The following is a 22,722-nucleotide window of genomic DNA, read 5'->3' as shown; positions in this document are numbered from 1 at the left end:
CCAAAGCAGCTGTCCCACATGTGGAACCTATCATTTGTATTTCAAGAGGAATCCATTATAGAGTACATGGGTCTATCTCCAGGCAAAATTAGCTCAATCACCATCCCCTGCTCCAGAAGATTCTACTTCATGTTAAATTGAAGGACACAGCTTAAACATACACAGGTTATGAAGCTTAAAGTTCATAACAATATCGGCTTGTCATGATTGCGAATTGATGGTTATTAAATTTTCTGAAGATATCTGTGGTAACCATTGAATTATTTGTTATCTTTTGATGAACTTCAAAATAGTGATAGCACATGCAAAAAATAGGAATTATGATCAAGGATATGCATTAGGTTGTTTGGCAAAGGAACCTCGAAGCTGATTGACATAAGGTGGCAATGACATCAATTACTTGTCATCACTGCCTGTCGGTTCCCCTCAGGGGAGTTACAGTTCTGTAAAAATGACAAAACAGTATGAAAGTGCAAAAGATATTTGCCTTGTGGCAGCTTCTGCACTTGGTTACTGTCCTCTAATGTTCCACACTAATCACTCTCCTCAGATGTTGTAGCTTGTTGCAGGATCCTCAGGCAATGAGTGTCTCTGTTACTGTGAACAGCAAAATGAAATATCTCTGCAAAACAAAAATGATCCGACAATTCTCTTGTGACCAACAATTACACGATTGATTCAGATGAAAAAGACATTTGGAACAACTTGACCTCCAGTATACAAAGACTATTACGTTGCCATTATAACACCCAGCCATGTCAAGAATCAGTCTAATGTCCTGGTCATCAACTAGATTTCCAGGCAAACCATTCAAGATTCCAATTCTTCACTGTGTAAAGGAATAGTTCTTGACAGTTGTCCTAAACCTCCCCTTCCTTTCACAGTTCTGAATCAGTGGATGCTTGCCCCTGCAGTTTGCAAGTAGCCAAAAGTAGTTTAGGTTCACTTCCCTGTTCTGCTAAATGTCTTGCTTATTCCAAGTAAATTCACTTGATACAAAACAAGCACATGTTTCCGGTCAACTTTCTGTACAGCAAACCAACAAGTCTAAATGCCCTGCTTAATACTTGACGCTCTGCAAGTTTATGTTCATAAAGTGCCCATCCAATTTGTTTCTGAAATGATTGATCATCGCTTCTTTCACCATTCCAAGCCAGCAGCAGCGTTTCCCTCTAATTTTCATATTAGCTGTCTGAGGCCCATGTGTGGCAATCAGAAATCAATGCTGTAATCAGCACGTTGATGCCTAACAGCACAGGTGGAATATTGGAGCAGTTGTGCATTCAAATTAGAGGGAACATTGACCACCGGCAATATTAAACAAACCAGACTTCCATCACTACAGATGTCCTCAGTGTACTTATTGAAAAAGCATGTCTCAGTTGGAATTTCTCAATCCCCTGGCACCTCCCATGTGTCTAGAGAAAACTATGGACAACCCTTTCACAATCTCCACCCTCATTTCCATCGTAACTTGGGTTGGGAGCCAAGCAATCGGTAACATTATTTAAGCACAGTTAGCCTTGCCAGTATCTCCTGTCTATCAATTTTCACTCCACCCATTACTGCCACAATCTCTACACATCTGCTGAGATTTTGTAACCATTCTCCTTTTTATAGAGCACTAATACAAAATACTCATTAAACATCCTAGCCTTCTTAATTGTCTGCTTCCATAGATATTGTCCCTGGAGAAAGTTGCAGAGAGAAGGAAGATGCTAACTGAACCAGACAGATAGGCAGAAAAGTGGCAAATAGATTTCAAATTTCAGAAGTGTGAGGTAATGCACATGAAGAGAGCAAACACAAGAAAAGGAAATAAAGAAGAATGGACAAGATTTTGAGAATTGTAGAGGCACAGAGAGATTTTGGATCCCTGAAGATGGCTGAACAGGTGGATAGGAAGACAAATAATATACCTTGCCTTATTAGCAAACTCCTAAAGGGGGCAGGGAGTTTTTACGAGAACACTATAAAACACAAGTGAGGTCACAACCAAAGCATGACTTACCAGGGCCAGTGGGTATATCAGGGCCCAGTAATCTGAGCCTGATGTTCTATGGGGCCTCTTATGGCCTAGGGCCTGAGCCAGGAACAATAGTGAGACCTGGGATTTCTGCTCCTACTCCTACTGATTCCACTTCTGGTGACACATTCCCAGAGGGATGTGATCACATCAGAGACAGGACAAGAGATTTACAAGGATATTGTCAAAAGGTAAGTAGAAAAATGACGATGCTGAGGTTGTTTCCTTTGGAATAGCAGAGACGGGAAGGAAATTTATTTTAGTTAAGTAAAGTGAGGGGCTTGGACGACAAATCAAAAATGATTTACCTGAGTAGAGAGGGCAATGACAAAGGGGCGAAATTACAGTAATTGGTGGAGTAAGGTTGAAGAGAAATGTTTTCATATGAATAGTCATGGGAGTCTGGGACTGCCTGTTGAAAAGGTGATGGAGGCAGAAATCCTCAAAGATCTTGAATGTTTTTGGATATGTTTTTTTCAGGGGAGGCAATGGCCTAGTGGTATTATCGCAGTACTGTTAATCCGAGACTCAGGTAATATTCTGGACAGCCGGGCTCGAATCCTGATATGGCAGATGGTAGAATTTGAATTCGATAGAAACAAATCTGGAATGAGAAGTCTAACGATGACCACGAGTCGATTGTTGGTAAAACTCTTCTGGTTCACTCATGTCCTTCAGGGAGGGAAATAGCTGTCCTTACCTGATCTGACCTACAGATGACTCGAAACCCACAACAACATAATAGACTGGTAACTGCCCTCTGGGGAATTATGTTTGGACAATAAATGCTGGCTGGGCAAGTGACACCTTCATCCCATGAATGAATAAAAGAACCTGAGGGTGCTTTAAAGCATAAGGCAATGGTACATGAGCTGAAAAGTAGACTGAAGTTGGATAACTATATCCTGCACCCAGTGTCATGAGATCTTTGACATCTGCTTTTTTTTCAATTCATTCTTGAGATTAGGGCATCGCTGCCAAGACTAGCATTTATTGTCCATCCCTAATTGCCCAGACGATAGTTAAGAGCCAACCCCATTGCTGTTGTTCTGGAGTCACATGAAAGCCAGACCAGCTGACGATGGCAGTTTCCTTCCCTAAAGGACATTAATGAACCAGATGGGATTTTCTGACAATCGGTAATGGATTCATAATTCCAGATTTTAATTTAATTCAAATTCTGCCGTGGATTTCCTGGGTCTCTGGATTAGCAGTCCAGTGATAATACCACTGGGACATTGCCTCCCGTTTGCCAGAACCATAGAGGTCTCATTTTAAGCTCTCATCAGAAAGCTGACAAAATACATGAAGCTAACAAATTTGCACTCGACTTTCTCAATTTTCAATAAAAAACAGACCAGAAAATTGTAGGAAGTTACTGCAGAGACTGTGTGTTACAGTATACTGACTACGATTAAAACCTAAAGTATGTTTATGAGCAGAACCCATTGTCTAAGAAAGTAGTAGGAAGAAAATTGTGAAACCTCTGAAATTATTAAGCATTGCGTGATGTAAAATGTGATTACATATATTTATGAATACTATTTATTTTTGAGTTTGTAGTTTGGAATTTGAACCAGTAGCATATGGGTTCTCTGTGTGTCTGAAGGGTTTTACTGATTAACTTGGAGGTATTTTGTAGCTACGGTGATATCTTTTGAAAAACAATCTGAGAGAAATAGTTTTAAAGGCTAAAGCAATTTGTTTACAGTGGGAGAGTTTATTTGTTTTATTTGCACATAATGTGGTGCACTCAATTTTCAGGTAGAAGATTCTGGAATTTCTTTTTTGGGTTGAGGGGAAACATTTGGTAGACCTGCCCATGCACCGCATGAGGAGAGCTGTTGGTGTCAAGGCGAGAGTGGAGTCAGCGCTGTTCCGAGCGGTCAGTGAGGGAGTGAGTGACCCTGTTCCAGCGAGTGGTCAGTCAGTGAGGGAGTGAGTGACCCCGGCTCAGCGAGCAGTCAGTCAGTGAGGGAGTGAGTGACCCCAGCCCAGCGAGTGGTCAGTCAGTGAGGGAGTGAGTGACCCCAGCCCAGCGAGTGGTCAGTCAGTGAGGGAGTGAGTGACCCCAGCCCATGGAATGGTCAATCAGTGAGGGAGTGAGTGACTCCGTCCCAGGGAATGGTTGGTCAGTGAGGGAGTGAGTGACCTCAGCCCAGGGAATGGTCAGTCAGTGAGGGAGTGAGTGACCCCGGCCCAGGGAATGGTCAGTCAGTGAGGGAGTGAGTGACCCCGCCCAGGGAATGGTCAGTCAGTGAGGGAGTGAGTGACCCCGGCCCAGGGAATGGTCAGTCAGTGAGGAAGTGAGTGACTCTGTCCCAGGGAATGGTCGGTCAGTGAGGGAATGAGTGACCCCGGCCCAGCGAATGGTCAGTCAGTGAGGGAGTGGGTGACTCCATCCCAGGGAATGGTCAGTCAGTGAGGGAGTGAGTGACTCCATCCCAGGGAATGGTCAGTCAGTGAGGGAGTGAGTGACCCCGGCCCAGGGAATGGTCGATCAGTGAGGGAAGGAGTGACTCTGTCCCAGGGAATGGTCAGTCAGTGAGGGAGTGAGTGACTCTGTCCCAGCAGCGGTCAGTGAGAGAGGGCGTGAGTGACCCTGCCCCAGTCCAGTGAGCAATCAGAGAGGGAGTGACCCTGGGGTGGGAGTGTTGGTTGCCCAGGCCTCCTGGCCTCCCTCAAATGTCCCGCTGCAGCAGGGCCAGATCCCCAGGGAGTTTCAAGTAAGAAAAGAGCTCAGCTCCCGCTACAGAAGCCCACGGCATCTCCTTTCCCTTCCTCTTCCTGTCACCAGGGGTCTGGTCCTATCTTTACTTTTAACTTTTCAACATAGAACAGTGTCTGAATGGCCTTAGGAGATTTCAAGGCATTGCAGTCATTGAAGCACTTTCTAAAGTGTAATCACTGTTGTGATGTTGATAGCCAAATTATGCACAGAAACCTCCCACAAACAGCAATAGGATAACCTGTGTGATGTAGATTGGCATAAATATTGACAGAATGCTCCATGCTCCTCTTGAAAATAATGCCGTCAGATCTTTTTGAACTACCCTAGCAGGTAGATAGCACCCCAGTTTAGTGTGTCTTCTGAACGAAGGCACCTTAGATATTGCAGCATAACTTCAAACACCGGAATGTCAACTTGGACTTTTGTCCCAGTGCCTGGAATCAGACTGTGTGGTTAGGAATGAGAATGTTACCAACCGAGCCGCAGCTGACCTAAACAATATGACATTGATTTTTGTTTGTGGGATGTTGATTGAAGGACAAGTATCAGTCAGGATCTCAAGGTGGATGTAGCTACATTGAATTTGGTTGTGGATTATTTTACTTGTTAGACAGATAGCGTGTCAGTTGGCTGGTTGGTTGATTTGTGCTGCAGAGAGATGTCAAGTGTGGGTTCAATTCCTGCTCCAGCTGAGGTCACCATGAAGGACTCACAACCTTGACCTCTCTTGAGGTGTGGTGACCCTCAGGTTAAAACACCCCCAGTTGTGCATCTTTAATGAGAGAGTGGGACAATGCAGTATTTAATTTTACTTATTGTTTTATTAACGCAGCCTCAATGAGAAGACAGTGCTCTCATTTGGATTATCACCCAAGATTCTAGTCTCTCATCTCTGGAATGGGATTTAAATTCCCATGATTTCTGTCTCAGGCAAGATTGTCACCACTCAATGGGCTATAAATACATTTCAGATTCTAATCAGAAAGCATTATTAAAGCAATGGTTTGGGATCAGTACAGCTGTTTTGAAACCTGATGAAAATTTCCAAAACTTAAATATTGGCAAGACAAAATATAAAATTAATTAAGTTATAAATCTTGAACACATCCCACTTTACCTTACTATCACACTGCCCCCTCAACCATTCAGCTTGATCTCTACTCCCTGACCAAACCCAGCTGCCAGCGTAACTCCTCAGCCATTTCCCTTCAGTTATGAGGGAGTCCTATTGAACTCAAAATGTCAACTCGGTTTCTTTCTCTGCAGGAGCTAACAGGCCTGCTGAATTTCTCGTGCACATTTTGTTTGTATCTTAGATAAGACACTCTTTGTTTTCAGTGCACGTGCACCAAAACTGGCTTTATAAGTCAAAATTGGCTTTTCCTCTCTTTTAATCTCACCTCTAAGGATAGAAATCTATAAACCAGCACAAAATACAAGCAAATTCATTTCAAATGCTCTTAACTCTGCAATAGTGCACTTGGGGTTCAAGTGCTAGTGGACATATTCCACTGTACTCGTTCGTTGCAATATCTGGTGGAGTGCTGTCTTTCAGATGAGATATTAAAACAGGGCCCTGCCTGTCAATTCAGGATGGACATAAAAGAATGATGGCACAACTTTGAGGAGCAGAAGAGTTAGATTCATAGAGTCATAGAGATGTACAGCATGGAAACAGACCCTTCGGTCCAACCCATCCATGCCGACCAGGTATCCCAACCCAAACTAGTCCCACCTGTCAGCACCTGGCCCATATCCCTCCAAACCCTTCCTATTCATCGCCTTTCAATATTTGCAATTGTACTAGCCTCCATCACTTCCTCTGGCAGCTCATTCCATATACATACCACCCTCTGCATGAAAATGTTGCCCCTTAGGTTGCTTTTATATCTTTCCTCTCTCACCCTAAACCTGCACCCTCTAGTTCTGAACTCCCCCACCCCAGGGAAAAGACTTTGTCTACTTATCCTATCCATGCCTCTCATGCTTTTATAAACCTCTACAAGGTTACCCCTCAGCCTCTGACACTCCATGGAAAACAGCCCCAGTCTATTCAACCTCTCTCTATAGCTCAAATCCTCTAATCCTGGGAACATCCTTGTAAACCTTTTCTGAACCATTTCAAGTTTCAAAACATCTTTCCGATAGGAAGGAGATCAGAATTGCATGCAATATTCCAAAACTGGCTGAACCCAATCTCGTGTACAGCCATAATATGACCTCCCAACTCCTGTACTCAATACTCTGACTGATAAAGGAAAGCATACCAAACGCCTTCTTCACTATCCTATCCATCTGTGACTCCACATTTAAGGAGCTATGAACTTGCACTCCAAGGTCTCTTTGTTCAGCAACACTCCCTCGGACCTTACCATTAAGTGTATAAACCTTGCTAAGATTTGCTTTCCCAAAATGCATCACCTTGCATTTATCTAAATTAAACTTCATCTGCCGCTTCTCAGCCCATTGGCCCATCTGGTCATGATCCTGTTGTAATCTGAGGTAACCCTCTTCGCTGTCCACTACACCTCCAATTTTAGTGCCATCTGCAAACTTACTAGCTATATCTTTTATGCTCACATACAAATCATTTATATGAATGACGAAAAATAGTGGACCCAGCACCAATCCTTGTGGCACTCCACTAGTCACAGACCTCCAGTCTGAAAAACAACCCTCCACCATCACCCTCTGTCTTCCACTTTTGAGTCAGTCCTATATCCAAATGGCTAGTTCTCCCTGTATTCCATGAGATCTAACCTCGCTAATCAGTCTCCCATGGGGAACCTTGTCGAACGCCTTACTGAAGTCCATATAGATCACATCTACAGCTCTGTCCTCATCAATCCTCTTTGTTACTTCTTCAAAAAACTCAATCAAGTTTGTGAGACATGATTTCCCATGCACAAAGCCATGTTGACTATCCCTAATCAGTCCTTGCCTTTCCAATACATGTCCCTCAGGATTCCATCCAACAACTTGCTCACCACTGAGGTCAGGCTCACCAGTCTATAGTTCCCTGGATTGTCCTTACCACCCTTCTTAAACAGTTGCACCACGTTAGGCAACCTCCAGTCTTCCGGCATCTCACCTGAGACTATCGATGATACAAATATCTCAGCAGGAGGCCCAGCAATCACATCCCTAGTTTCCCACCGAGTTCTAGGATATATCTGATCAGGTCCTGGGGAGTTATCCATTTTTATGTGTTTCAAGACATTCCTTCTCTGTAATATGAACATTTTTCAAGATGTCACCATCTAGTTCCTTACATTCTATATCTTCCATGTCCTTTTCCACAGTAAACACTGATGCCAAAATACTCATTTAGTATCTCCCCCATCTCCTACGACTCCACACAAGGCCACCTTGCTGATCTTTGAGGGGCTCTATTCTATCCCTAGTTACCCTTTTGTCTTTATTGTATTTGTAAAAGCCCTTTGAATTCTCCTTAATGCTATCTGCCAAAGCTATCTCATGTCCCCTTTTTGTCATCCTGATTTCCCTCTTAAGTATACTCCTACTGCCTTTATACTTTTCTAAGGACTCACTCGATCTATCCTGTCTTTACTCGACATATGCTTCCTTCTTTTTCTTAACCAAACCCTCAATTTCTTTTGTCATCCAGCATTCCCTATACCTGCCAGTCTTTCCTTTCACCCTAACAGGATTGTTCTGCTGGCCAATATTTCAAAAACAGATTTTCCAGTCTTTATTCCACTATTTTCTTTGGAAGAAATTCGCTGTGCACGAATTGGTTTCAATGTTTCTGACATTCCAAACTAAATGTGTTGGCATATTGATCTTTTTGCCTGTGAAGCACTTTGGGACTTCCTAAGATTGTGAAAAGTACTATATAAAGGTTGGCCTTTTCTGTTGATACTTTTTATTTGTATCAAACTCTTTGCTAAATTATATAAGATGGAAAATACTTCTACAAAATTGCCTTTATTTAAACTATATATGAACAAAATTGTTACGGCAGAAATAGACTTCAGTCATAAATATTTTTACTTAATGTTTTTAAAACACGTCTTCTTTTCATCTTCAAGAATTTGACTTTGATTTAAACTAGTTTCTTTCAGCTTGCAATTGAGGCATCAGACTGATAGATTTTCAAATAATCCATCTTTTCCTTTCTCTCAGCTTTCTGTCATCCTTCCTAAAGACACTTTTGGCTCCGTGTTTGTGCCTCAGGCAGAAATTGGGTCCATTTGCCTTTAAAATCTCCCAATGTATAAATACAGGTTGCGACCTGTTTGTATGTTGCCAGTGGCCATTTCCATGCACACTTGAAAAAGTTAATTAGCATTCAAACCCAATACCTATTCAATGTTTGAGAAACTAAAATATGTTTAATGATGCCCCGTATTCTGGTGGCTATCTTATCTCATTTGTATCTCCTGTTCATATATTGCAGGATATATCATGCAGCATATCATAAAATTAGCCACATTAAAATCTTTGATTTGCTTTCAATGACAGTGGTGGAACAGTTTAACCCTCAAAGGAAACCCTGTGAAGTCAAATCTGTTTGCTGGACTGTCGATAATATCCTTTAGAGCTTACTGCTGTCAGTAACTATTCCATTTATGTAATCAGTTGCTATTAGACAGCCCTTTGGGAACAAGGATAACTTACTTGCACTCTGGTCTGATGGGTTCTGAGATAATTGTTAATTCAATGCACAATCTGGGAGGTTGAGGGGTGACCTTATAGAGATCTGTAAAATCATGAGGAGCATTGATAAAGTGAATAACACTGATATTTTCCCTCGGGTGGAGGAGTTCAAAACTAAATTCAAGGTGAGAGGAAAAAGTTTTAAAAAGGACATGAGGGGCAACATGTTCACATGAGAATGATTCATGTGTGGAATGAACTGCCAGAGGAAGTGGTGGATGCAGTCACTGTTACAGCATTTCAAAGACATCTGGACATGTACATGAGGGAGAAGGATTTGGAGTGATATGGATCAAAGGTAGGCCAGTGCGACTAGATTAGTTTGGGAACATGGTCAGCAATGGACTGGTTGGATCAAAGGGTTTGTTTCCATGCTCTATGACTCTATGACAACATAGGATTTTTTTCTTAATTTTCTATTTGGACAGATCTGCAGGATACTTAGTTAAAGCTGAATGTGTAAGCAGTTGCTCCAGAGAAAGTGAAAATTAGTGCAGAATCGCTAAAATAGTGTAACTCAGTGTAAGGAGTTTGGTAAAGGTTTCAACCCAAACATGCTTACAATCCTTAAGGGGTTATGCGAGGCTGAAAAAGTTTAAGCTCAGTTTAACAATGAATCGAAGAAGAGGCTATCAGATACTCATTATAGGAACTGAAGTCACAGTTAAATCAAACTCTATGTGGGATACAGAAGAGATTTTTCTCGATTGTTTGACATTGGAATGGGATGCTGCTGGGCTTAATGGGCTATTTTTATTGCGTGTTTCAATATTTTTAAAGTTGTGTTATATGCAAATTGTTGAGCTTATTCTACTTTATCTTTATTTCTTTTGCATGATAAACTTCTGTTAAAAACAACTCTACAACTATTGTGTATTTCTGTTTCTGAGATGGAGTACCTCGTTAAAACAAAAACAAGAAAGTCTAACAAGTCATTTTTCAGTCTGGGATCTGATTTGTTCAGTAATAATATTAGCTGGGACTGTAACAAGTGCCACACAAATGTCACGGGTCTAAAGCTGTACTCCCAACTGCACACTCAGATTTCTCTCCACTGCACAGTCCGCAGACCAACTTATAATTAGAAACAATTTGTCCTTTACCTTTTCCAGAAAAAAAGTCCTTTGTCCTTGTCTGACATCTGAAATCATTGGGTCCCAAAGGGCCTTTTTGCTGCAGCAGATGATGAAATCTTCTCTGATGCGTTTATGGAGAATTAATAAACTAACATAGCCAATTATTCAATGAACAAATCAGTCCACAAAAGCAAGCTGCAAGAATATTTAAAAAAAGAATCAGATCAACCAGCTTGTAAACAGGGAAAATAAATTTAACATGAACCCTACATTTTACTCCTTCATCTTATTTCAACATGAAAAAAAAACTGATTAAGCTTAAAGTAACTATTTCCCACACTCAGCATTGATAGGTTTTGTCATATTGGCCTGGGGTGAATGTTAATTTGACAGAAGAGATAAATCTGACGCCTATGTCTCAGTCACTCTGTCCCACAAAATGTGACACAATCCATTTTATTTCATTAATGAATCTGACAAAAGTTGTTTCTGCACATCGGTATATGGACAGCATTGCTGTATTCAGTTTGCAAGAGTTCTGGAACCAATTGTTTCATTTCTACAGTAGTGTCCCGCCCAGTGCAAATAAAAAGGGTCACTTCCCTTCTCACACTATCCACGATCCTTCCCCCCCTCTCCACCCCCACTCTCCACCAGTGACCTGAAATAACTGGTGCACTTTTCAGAAACTTGACAAACTTATTTTCAAATCAAACTGTTGGCATGGAAAGTGAGATTAATCCTGACATAGGAAAATCAAATATCTTGCTTCTAATATGTTGTTGTGCAGTTTATTCCCTCCAGCAGGCCGTGACCCTTTACCTGAGACATCAGCTGTGCAAAGTAATTCACTCGAGAGAATTTAAGTCAGATGTGGGATTTGCCTTTGGGAGTTTGTGCACTGTAGTGGGCAACATGATGGAACCTTGTGGTCCTCCCCCAACATCCAGAACAAGGATTTTGAGGAAATCAAACTCATGCTCAATTTCTACATATTTTGGACTAGCTACCTTCTGCACAAGGTTTTGGTTTACTCATTCAGAGCATGAGTACAATTCAAATAATCTAATTATAATTCATAAAATCACTACAGTGTGGAAACAGCCCCTTCGGCCCAACAAGTTCACACCGTCCCTCCAAAGAGCAACCCACCCGGACTCATTCCCCTACTCTATATTTACCCCTGACTAATGCACCTAACACGATGGGCAATTTAACATGGGCCAATCCACCTGACCTGCGCATCTTATGATGGTGGGAGGAAACCAGAGTACCTGGTGGAAACCCACACAGACACAGGGAGAATGTGCAAACTCCACACAGACAGTCGCCCGAAGCTGGAATCGAACCTGGATCCCTGTTGCTGTGAGGTAGCAGTGCTAACCACTGAGCCACCGTGCTGCTCCTATGGTATGAAAATGAATGAAATGGAACTTAATCACAAGCTGCTGCAGTTGTGTGACCTCACCGGTTTGTTGAGGTCAGTTTGGGGCTGATGGGGCAGTCTGTTTGAAGGGACACCAGTTTACTGGAAGCACGTTAAAAAAAAATGAACCCCTCCACTGGTTTCATGTCCGAGATCTATGTACTTTCTCCTCCATCGGGTTTATTTTTTATCTAAGATCTTGCATCTTGATTTATCACTGTAACAATAAAAATTGTGGAGATGAGAATTCAAATCGGAATTCTTCCCCTTGATGCATGAATTGGACGAGGAAGGTGAAGGTGAAATGGAGGCTGGCAGGAGTGGTTGATTTGTCTTCCTGACCCATCCAGTTATATTTTTTGACCCAGGTTAATGAAAACATCCTATGCAGGTCCTGTTTTAGCAAAGGAGGAGTGAGCAGTGTCGAGCATCTATAAAATCTATTGCAGCAACTTGCTAAGATTCCTTCAATAGTACTTTCCAAATGCACCTCAAGGGATAGCAGCAGCAGATAGCAGGAAGCAAACCCCACTCCCCCGCTTCTTTTCATCTATAGCACAATCCAGTCTTGGAACTTCCCTGTTCCTTTAATGATCCCAGGTCAAAATTATAGAATGCCCTTTCTTACCTGCACAAAATAAATTTAGGCTTTTGTAGCACACTGGTAGCATCCCTACCTCTTGGCCAGAAGGCTTAAGTTGCACCTGTTTCAGAGGTGTGTCATAATATTTGTGAATGGATAATTAGAGAAAACTTCCACCACATCTCCTCCACATCACCCTGCTCCAGTCCTCAATCAAGTCCTATCCTCAATCACTTTTGCTCCCAGTGCCTTTCCCATGGCACCTTTCCATGCAAGCAGGAGATGGAACATCTGCCTTTTACCTCCACTGTCCAATGTGAATGCATTCCTTGGAGGTGACACAGCAATTTACATGTGCTTCTTTTAGTTGAGGGTACTGTATTCACTGCTCACAATGTGGTCTTAACTATATTAGGGAGACCAAACACAGATGACTGCTTTGCAGAACTTCTCCATTCAGTCTGTAAGCATGACGCTAAAGTGTTGTACTATAATAAACTTTACTGCATCTAGATGTCCCCTATGTTGGAACATAGACAACAAGCCTGGTAAAGGGGCCTTCATAAGAAAGGACAGTTAGAGAACAACAGCCTGGGCACCGCTGATTGTACCTTTTTGACACAAATGAAAGCCTTAGCCTTTGCAGCTACTGTCACCTCATCTCATTGTTCCTGCCTAGCCAGTAACCATTCTAAACATACAAACTACCTGCTTAACAAGAACAAAGTCAAACACCATTGGTGGTGTGCCATGAAGCGCCAATCCCTCTGATAGATCTCTTGGTGCACGCTATATTTGGGGCACATACTCAGAATATCAGATCAATTGAATCTTTGATATAATGCAACCCTGCATAGAACAAGTAAAATCACCAACTTTATATATTGTTTCATCACTTAGTCATAGACTTTCCTGATCTACCCATCAAAGCAGATGTATCAAATCAAAGACTTGGAGAGGGGCAGAAAGATGAGGAACATTGTACGGTAAATATTGTAACAAGAAGTAATCGAGTTACTCCTTCGAGTGTTTATATTTTAACGGTTAATTACTATGCATAACAGGAGACAAGAGCTTGGGAAGACATGTTGTTCCTGAGCTTTAGGACCCTGGAATAACATTTCAATGGTGTCATGAAGCTACACTTCACTGAACATAAATATTGCAACGGGGGTGGAGTTAACCATTCTACACCAGACCAAACTACACTAGACTAGAACTTCACGGATGAAAAGTGTGACGCTGAAAAAGCACAGCCGGTCAGGCAGCATCTGAGGAGCAGGAGAATCGACATTTTGAGCAGAAGCACTTCATCCTGAGGTCCTCACTTTCACCTAGAATTTTAGGGAGACTCACTTGAGTGCATAAACATGAACACATGAAATAGATTAGTCCTTATGTAATGTAATGATAGATCAGCATCTGGTATATCTATGACTACCATTTATAGAAATATTTAGTATTAATACACAAAAAAAACAATATGATGCTGAGGTCTACACTTGAAAACAGTTCTTGACTTTGCTTTCTTATTGACCAGTTTGCCTTGAAGCTAAGCTCATTGTGTGGTATCAAACCACATGTCAAAAGAACTACATGATACTTTCATCTGATGAAGATGTTATTAAGAATTTAAAAGTAGCCCCCAAGAACCAAAACATCCATGAAAGGGGCCTTGTTTTGACTTTTGTCATCCATCTTAGATCACCGCAATGTACATGGTGTAGATATTTTCTAATTATCCATTCACAAATATTATGACATATCTCTGAAACAGGTGGAATTTAAGCCTTCTGGCCAAGAGGTAGGGACGCTACCAGGGTGCTAAAAGAGCCCAAATTTATTTTGTGTAGTAAGGAAGGGAATTCCATGATTTTGGCCTGAGATTATTAAAGGACTAGAGAAGTTCCAAGACTGGAATGTGCTATAGACAAAAATAGGCAGGGGTTGGCGGGGGTTGTTTCCTGCTATCTGCTGCTGCTACCTCTCGAGGAGGTAAAGGCTGTGCATTTGGAAAGTGGAGTATGGAAAGACGTAGTGCAGGGGAAGACAGCATTCACATTCACATTATTAGTAATTGGATCTTTCACAAGTAAATTTACAGCCTTCCAGATTCAACACTGGGTTTAACAATTTCAGACGATGATCGCTACTCCAGTTTGATTCCCTTTTTGTCAGTTTTGTTAGTCAGAAGCACACCTGCTCTAGACACATCTTTTGTTTTCCCATCACCCTTCCATTTGACATTTAGAAAACTACTTCTTTAATCATTTAACCCCTCCTGTCTTCCAGCTCAACGCAGATTTTCCTTTTGCCTGTTCCATTTAACCATTGCTTTAAACCTATTACACCTTAAATTTCTTTCAATTCTGTTATTGAAATGAAGTGTTAGTTCAATTTGCCTCCACAGGTGGTGCCATAAGATGAGAACTATTTTTCCAGTTTCATTGAGTAAATGACACTTCACCTTCCAAATGGCTGGAAACCTTTTAACAGAACTATATTCTGATAAATGTATTCATGGTCTGACTGATATTGACAGCTGTCTTAAAGCATGGTGGGTGATTCTTCCTTGCTCGATATGTCTGGATGACAGGTATGGGGCCTATAACAAACACCCAACTTATACACACCTCTGTACCTCTAACACAACTCATTACCGTGTGGCTCTAAAAATGAATGGCATTAATTGAGCATATGTCTGTGAGTGAAGTGCCACCGTGCCAAGTATATTGGACAACAGCACTTCAGAGACAATGAGGCAATGCAGACTTTGCTTCAGTAGTTTAGACATCTACTCAGTTATGTTTTTCACAACAGAATGGCGCTAATGGAATACATTGCTGGCCACGTTGCAGAGTGACCCAGAGGTGTAGTGAAGAGCACTTGTTGCCCAGCAGCCACCCTCGAGTTTGACATAGCACCAGAGAGTTTGCTGTTACAGTGCACTCAGACAGAATGTTCAGCTGTGTGTGTTTCAAAGTGGGACAGTACTAGAGCAGCAATGGCCAAAATGACCACACTGGAATCAAATTCATATTAAACTCTAGTTTTGCATCACGACCAGCTTATTCTGCATACATCTGCCGCATGTTTGTAGTGGCAATGCCAATGTCTTCACCAAGATTCTAATCAACATAACCTCTGCTAGAAATGAGCACATGTAAGTAGTGTTATTGGCACAGAAATGGCACCCTCAGTGTGTCATGGCACATCAATTTGTGGTCTTGGAAAGCCCCACTGATTCTCAGTGGAACATCTCCAATGATATCAGCATCATTTAGAATACCTAGGGGAGGCTGATAAGGCAGCTTTCAATGGAGGTTGTACATGGAATGTGAGAAGCTAGCTATTAACTCCAATACTTGCCTTTACTATATGGGAAGTGGATTATTAGACCACCCATTCCCACCCTTTTCATCAGCCCACCTGCTTCTGAAAGCCATAAATACAGTTTGATACCTCCAAACTCAATTATCTTAAAGCCTTTCATTTCCTATCCTACGTAGGACTGATATCATCAAAATTCCTTTACACCTGTGCTCATGAGTTTCAGATGCAGCAATGCCTTAGATTTAAAATTCTCATCAAGTGTTCAAATACTTCAACGGCCTCAGCCCCTCTCATGTGTAATCACCTCCAGCCATACTAATCTGTCTGCACTTCTCCTGATCTGGATTCTTGCTTATCCCTAATTTCCTTTGATCCATCATTGACAACAAGGTCTTCAGTTGACTTGGCATCAAAATTTGTAATTCACTCTGAAGACTTCGCTCCATCTGTCCATCTTCCTTTAAGACACTTTTAAGATATATGCCTTCAGGAAGGCTTGTTGCCCAGGCTATTATTTTACCTGTTTCAGTGCTTTAGCATTGAGTCTTTTCTGAAATTGCTTGTCTGAAGCATTAAGGATTATCTTTCTACATCAAAGGGACCACATAAATGTTGATGCTGATAACATGTAAGGTAAATAATTCCCAATGAAAAGAACTTCACATTATACACTTAAAGCAAAACAGTAAAGATCATTCACATAATGTTTATGTTATTATTTTAAATACTTAACTGGCAATTTTGATAAAAAGTTCAAATTTAAAACACAATTTATTTAAATTATTCAGCACTTTTTTTTAGGAATGGATGAAGGCAGGGACACATTTGAATGCAGTTAGCTTTGAAGAAGAGATAAACAAAGAAAGTACCTTGACTGATTTATTAACTAATCATTTGTAATTGTAGAAAATACTCGAACCACGTACTCTGCTTCGTGCACTATTTGAAAGATTTTTCACTGAAACCTTCAATTCTTTATTAACAATAGAAGTGAACAATGGATGGCAGTACAATAATGAAAGTGGAATCTTAAACCACATACATAATACACACAGGTTGGGAAAGGAAGCTTGGAAATCTGCAGAGGAAAGTGATATGACAAATTTCTTTTTTCTTCACTATCATAAATGTTTAATTCTGTTTGCAAAAGCATTTAAAAATGCATGGGTTCATAATGTGCAGTGTATAATATGTACATATCATGTGCACTTTTATTTGAATAGTCCAGTATTTTTCAATTTTACCTTGCGTAACCAATCTGAAATTAAACACAAGCTGGCTACAATTTGCTTTATGCAATTATTGGATAAAAACCAGGTAAGGAGCCATAAATCATAATTGATTGGCACTCCATCCACCACCTTAAGCATTTAATCTCAACACCACCAATGCGCAGTGGCAGCAGTATGTACATTTAAAAGATACACTGCAATAACTCTTTCAGTTTCCTTTGGTAGCACCTTCTAGATTTACTGCCTTAAAGCACATGGGCATTAGACCCACAGGAACACCACCATTTGTATGTTCCCCTCTGAGCCACTCAGCATCCTGACTTGAAACGACATTGCCATTCCTTTAATGTCACAGGATCATTATCTTGGAATTCCCTTCCAATAGCACTGTGGGGGTACCTACACCACTTGGACTCAAGCAGTTCAAGAATACAGCCCACCATCACCTTCTCAATGGCAATTAGAGGCTATAAAAGCTGACAGCAACATACACATTCTGTGAAACAAAGTTTAAAACTTTGAATTTAGAGCTATTAATGCACAGACGCATGCAATAGAAGTGTATATCAGGAATTCAGAGTCCTAAGGTAATTTAACTGGACCAACCTGAATGGATTGAATATTGTGCATGCTGTGTATTGGTCAGATCAATCTCTATCCCAAACTACCACCTCCTGCCCTCAGGTACAATTTCCAGCCAATGACTGCAGAAGTATTACTTCTTCAGGTCGAACTTTAAGAAGGTGGCAATTATCTCGCTGCGTCATCTACTTCAGGAAAAACTCCATCCGAGATCAAAGAGAGAGGCTGCACTGTCATTGATCAGAAGGTGACAGTAGCACACAATTCTGTCAAAATGCACTTATCATCAAACGTAGGAAAAACATGAGTCAATCAATGGAGCACATTTAGCCATAGGATGAATAGCATGCAATTTTGATACATTGATGTGATGCCTGAAATGCCTGGACACAATGCAGTAGAGTTACATAGCATTCAGGAGCACAGGCATCTACTTCATGCTCCACTGGCTAAGAGCCCTAATTAAACATGAAGAATAGATCAATATGGAATCAAGGCCATAGCAGAAGACAAGGCAACACTGAAGGCTGTGACTTCCTGCCTCCATGTCCTGTTGATCTAATAACCCAGTGTGTTAACGCTAACAGGACTGCTACAATTATTTGAGAATGTAAGACCCTAATCCATATAGGATGAAGCTAGATTTGTTTAGAATTCCAAACTCTACTTAAGATTAACCTTAGCTACCTTACTGAGACCAGTGATTTTCTTCCTCTGAAATCTCCAGGGTTTGTTCCGGGGACTGCACTCACCCTGTGTTATTGGATTAGGTATTCAGTTTCTGCAGTACTGCCTTCCTGATGATGGGCTTTTGCCCGAAATGTCAATTTTGCTGCTTGTCGGATGCTGCCTGAAATTGCTGTGCTCTTCCAGCACCACTGATCCAGAATCTGGTTTCCAGCATCTGCAGTCATTGTTTTTACTTCTGTTCCTTAATCCTAGTTGACTACATTTGCTGCCATCACAACAGCAGGGGACACACTCATCCCCAAGCCTGGAATGCCACTGCCATCAGTGATACCAAAGTTGGCAGCCGGCATCTGAAACTTTTCTTTGCACGGCAACCACGGTTTGCTGGAAAGTGTTCCTTCCCATGTCAGAAGTATGACACTTGAAAGTTTAATAAGTTATTGTTGTTGATTTTAACAAACAGCTTAGTGTATATCTAAGGATGACTGGGACATCCACCTCACAAATTTTTAAGAGTAGCATTGACCCTGCTCAGGAAATTAAAGCAAGTGATTTTCCAAGATGAGAAGGGATTTTTGCATATCAGAATTCTTCATGCCTACAAAATCCAGTGGCATTTGTGGAAACATTCCCATTGGTCAAATATTCAAGTTAATTCTCTCCTTTCATAAGTTCTTTTCATTGCAACTTCTCTTTCTGTTTTATTATCTCTGTTCGTCCATGTCTCAAGTTCACTCTTTCTTTCATATTTCCCCTATACAACCAATTGCCAATTTTGTGATGAATTTCACAGAATATATACCTTGCGTTTGGAATTAAATTAAATTAAATAATTAAAAAAAATTAAATAATGTACGGGTGGACCTCGTGGCTTGTAACCTCTACCACAAGGCAATTACCATTGACACCCATTTGTTATAAAGTCATAGAAATATACAGCACGGAAACAGACCCTTCGGTCCACCTTGTCCATGCCAACCAGATTTTCTAAATTAATCTAGTCCCATTTGCCAGCATTTGACCCATATCTCTCTAGATGCTTCCCATTCATATTCCCATCCACGTGACCTTTAAATGTTGTAATTGCACCAGTCTCCATCACTTCCTCTGACAGCTCATTCCATGCATGCACCACCCTCTATGTGAGAAAGGTGCCCCGAGGTTCCTTTTAAATCTTTTCTCTCCCCCATGACAGAGAAGAGATCTTGTCTATTTACCCTATCCTTGCCCCTCATGATTTTATAAGGTCAGCCTTCAACATTCCAGGGAAAACAGCCCCAGCCTATTCAGTCTCTCCCTATAACTCAAACCCTCCCAATGTGGCAACATCCTTGTTAATCTTTTCTGAACTCCTTCAAGTTTCACAACATCCTTCCGATAGCAGGGACACCAGAATTGCCCGCAGTATTCCAAAAGCGGCCTAACCAATGCCCTATACAGCCACAGCATTACCTTCCAACTCCTCTCAATGCGCTGAGCAATAAAGGCAAGCATACCAATTGCTTTCTTCATTATCTTAGCTACCTGCAACTCTAATTTCAAGGAACTATGAACCTGCACTCCAAGGTCTCTTTGTTCAGCAACACTCCCCAGGACCTTACCATTAAGTGTATAAGTCCTGTTCTGATTTACCTTTCCAAAATGCAGCATCTCACATTTATTCAAATTAGACTCCATCTACCACTTCTTAGCCCATTTGCCCATCTGATCAAGATCCTGTTGTACTCTGAGGTAACCTTCTTTGCTGTCCACTACACCTCCAATTTTAGTGTCATCTCCAAATGTACTAATCATACCTTCTATGTTCACATCTAAATCTAAATGAAGTGTTAGATTCTTTCTAAGCGATGTCATCTTCAGTAAAGCTTCTGGCAAGATCTCGCATGGTAAGCTGGTTTAGTAAAAGAGAGCCCATGGGATGAAGAACAATTTTGCAAAAATTGGAACCAAAATAGACTATGTAGCAGGAAGCAGAGGATGATGGTCAAAGGGTCCTTTTGTGACTGGAAGCTTGAGTTCAGTAGCGAACCACAGGATTAAGTGCTGGGTCCCTTGCAGTTTGCAGTGTACATTAATGATCTAGACTTGTACTGAATCCCTTGCAGTTTGCAGTGTACATTAATGATCTAGACTTGAATGTAGGAGGTATGATCAGCAAGTTCATAGTTGGCACAAAAACTGGTAATGTGAGAAATAGTGAGGAAGAAAACATTAAACTACAGGACAATATAGATGGGCTGGTCAGATGCTCTGAACAGTGTCAAGTGTAAAGAATGCACTTTGGGAGGACTAACCTGGCAAGGGAATACACAATTAATGACAGTACCTTCGGAAAAATCAGAGGATTCAAGAGACGTTGGTGTACATGGCCATAGATCCTTGAACTGGAAATGTGTTGCTGGAAAAGCGCAGCAGGTCAGGCAGCATCCAGGGAACAGGAGAATCGACGTTTCGGGCATAAGCCCTTCTTCATAGATCCTTGAAGACAAACAGGCAGGTAGACTAGATGGTCAAGACGGCATATGGGATTCTCATCATTATTAGTCAAGGCATTGAATACAAGAGCAAAGAGTTTACGGTGGAGCTGCATATAACATTAGTTGGCCACAGCTGGAATACAGTGTGCAGGTCTGGTCACCATATTATAGGAAGCATGGGAAACATTAGAGAGAGTGCAGAGGAGATTCACCAAGGTGATGCCTGGTCTGGAGCGAGTCAGCTATGAAGAGAGAGTAGATAGCCTGGAGTTGTTTTCCTGAGAGCAGAGAAGGCTGAGGTGGGATCTGATTGAAGTGTAAAAAATTGTGAAAGCCTTGGACAGGTTGGATAGGTACCAGCTATTCCCCTCAGTTGAAGGATCAATAATGAGGTGGGCATAATTTCAAGGTGAAGGGCAAGAGGCTGAGAGTCTAAAAGGTAGGAACCCTCAAGATATTTGAGAATTATTTAGATGGACACTTGAAACTCCATGGCTTAGTAAGTTATGGGCAAATCTAGAAAATGTGATTAGAAAAGAGATAGCTGATGCTTGGCATAGATGTGTGAGCTGAATGACACCACTCCATGATGTAAAAACTCCATGAGTCTATGTGTGTTGCTGACATGCTGCCAGGAGCAGCCTCCTCAAAGAAGCAAGTAAAGGATATGATGAGAGTTCGTGAAATATTTCAAACCCAACATGAAGCAGCAGCTCATCATGTTCTGGGAAACGTCAACCGTACAGAGACATTATTGTAACAGACAAGTACCTTGATCAAAGCACACACCTTAAAAACAAGGTGGAACTCTCTACATTTTGTTAAAACTAGTGATGAAAAGATGACCTGAAACATCAAGGCCACTCCTGAGGTCACAAGAGCATATCAGACATACAAAAGTGAACTGACAACTGACAGATTGTACAAAGGAAATAGGATTATTATCCCTAAGGGGAGTCAGCAGGAGGAATGTCAATATGTATCTTCATATGCCACCAAGGAATCCACTTGAGTCTGAGGAAGACAAGAGATGTGCTCTATTAACCAATCGTGAGCAATGAAATCCTGGCGTTAGCCATTGCAGTGCTTGGAATGAATACCAATTAAAGTGAGCTAGAGAACAGCTGTTGACATTAGGCATCCCAGAGAGACCATGGATGAAGTTGGGAGTAGATCTCTCTCATAGGAAATGATCATCTCATCAACGTAAAATACTGTTTTAGCTACTGGGAATTAGAGATCATTGTCTGCCAGTGACGTTGTTGAATGCCTGAAAGCACACTTCAGCCATTATGGCATTCCAGACATTGTGATGAGCCACGGCTCTCAGTTCACAAATTAAAACAATTTAGCTGCTTCATACCTGATTGAGTAATTCAACACCATAGCTCATCTCCACACTGTCCCCAGTCAAATGGAAAGGATAAGGCAGCAGTGCAAATCGCCAAAGTAATCATAAAGAAATCAAGAATCCAGCCCAGATGTATTCAAGGCAGTCTTCAAGTGGAAAAACATACCTACTGAAGGGATGGGGTCCTCCCTTTGGGGTCCAAAGTAAGGTCTAATGTCATGCCACACCCAAAGTACACTTCCAATTACATAAAATGCTACTGATGCTAGAAGTTATAAAAGTGTGTGCGAGACAAACTTAAGGTAAAATTGCAGAAAGTCAAATTTCTTTAGACTGCTAAGCTGTTGCTGGAGAGCTATTGTGGAATCAAACCTTCAAGAGTCAAGACTCAAGTCAAGAGTAGCTTTAATTGTCATTTCTACCATGTACAACTGATACAGTAAAAACAATCAGTGTTCCTCCAGGACCAAGGTGCTATGTAGACAACACTATATGCTCAACAGCAATCAGCTCAACTGGGGACCTGTGTTGACAC

At 41.3% G+C, this 22,722-nt stretch overlaps 1 protein-coding gene across 16 annotated transcripts in view; it reads right to left on the bottom strand.

The window, feature by feature from the left end:
• The window catches only part of LOC122561637 (potassium voltage-gated channel subfamily A member 1-like), a 250,780-nt gene that overhangs the window by 31,979 nt on the left and 196,079 nt on the right, over nucleotides 1-22,722 (bottom strand). Inside the window, exon 5 of one of the 16 annotated variants that reach the window (XM_087999616.1) lies at nucleotides 20,686-20,837. The exons of 14 other annotated variants lie outside the window; for them this stretch is intronic. The gene's annotated coding sequence lies outside the window, so the exon portion shown is untranslated. Of the gene's footprint in view, nucleotides 1-10,634; nucleotides 10,709-20,685; nucleotides 20,838-22,722 lie in introns of those variants that run through there. One more of the 16 variants, XM_087999620.1, reaches the window with a different exon arrangement.

The sequence above is a fragment of the Chiloscyllium plagiosum genome, unplaced genomic scaffold, assembly GCF_037043375.1.
Source record: "Chiloscyllium plagiosum isolate Xiang-an unplaced genomic scaffold, Cpla_swu_hap1 HiC_scaffold_23, whole genome shotgun sequence".
In the NCBI taxonomy this organism is placed as follows: domain Eukaryota; kingdom Metazoa; phylum Chordata; class Chondrichthyes; order Orectolobiformes; family Hemiscylliidae; genus Chiloscyllium; species Chiloscyllium plagiosum.
The sequence above is the reverse complement of the archived record's forward strand: the minus strand, read 5'-3'. Positions and strand labels throughout refer to the sequence as shown.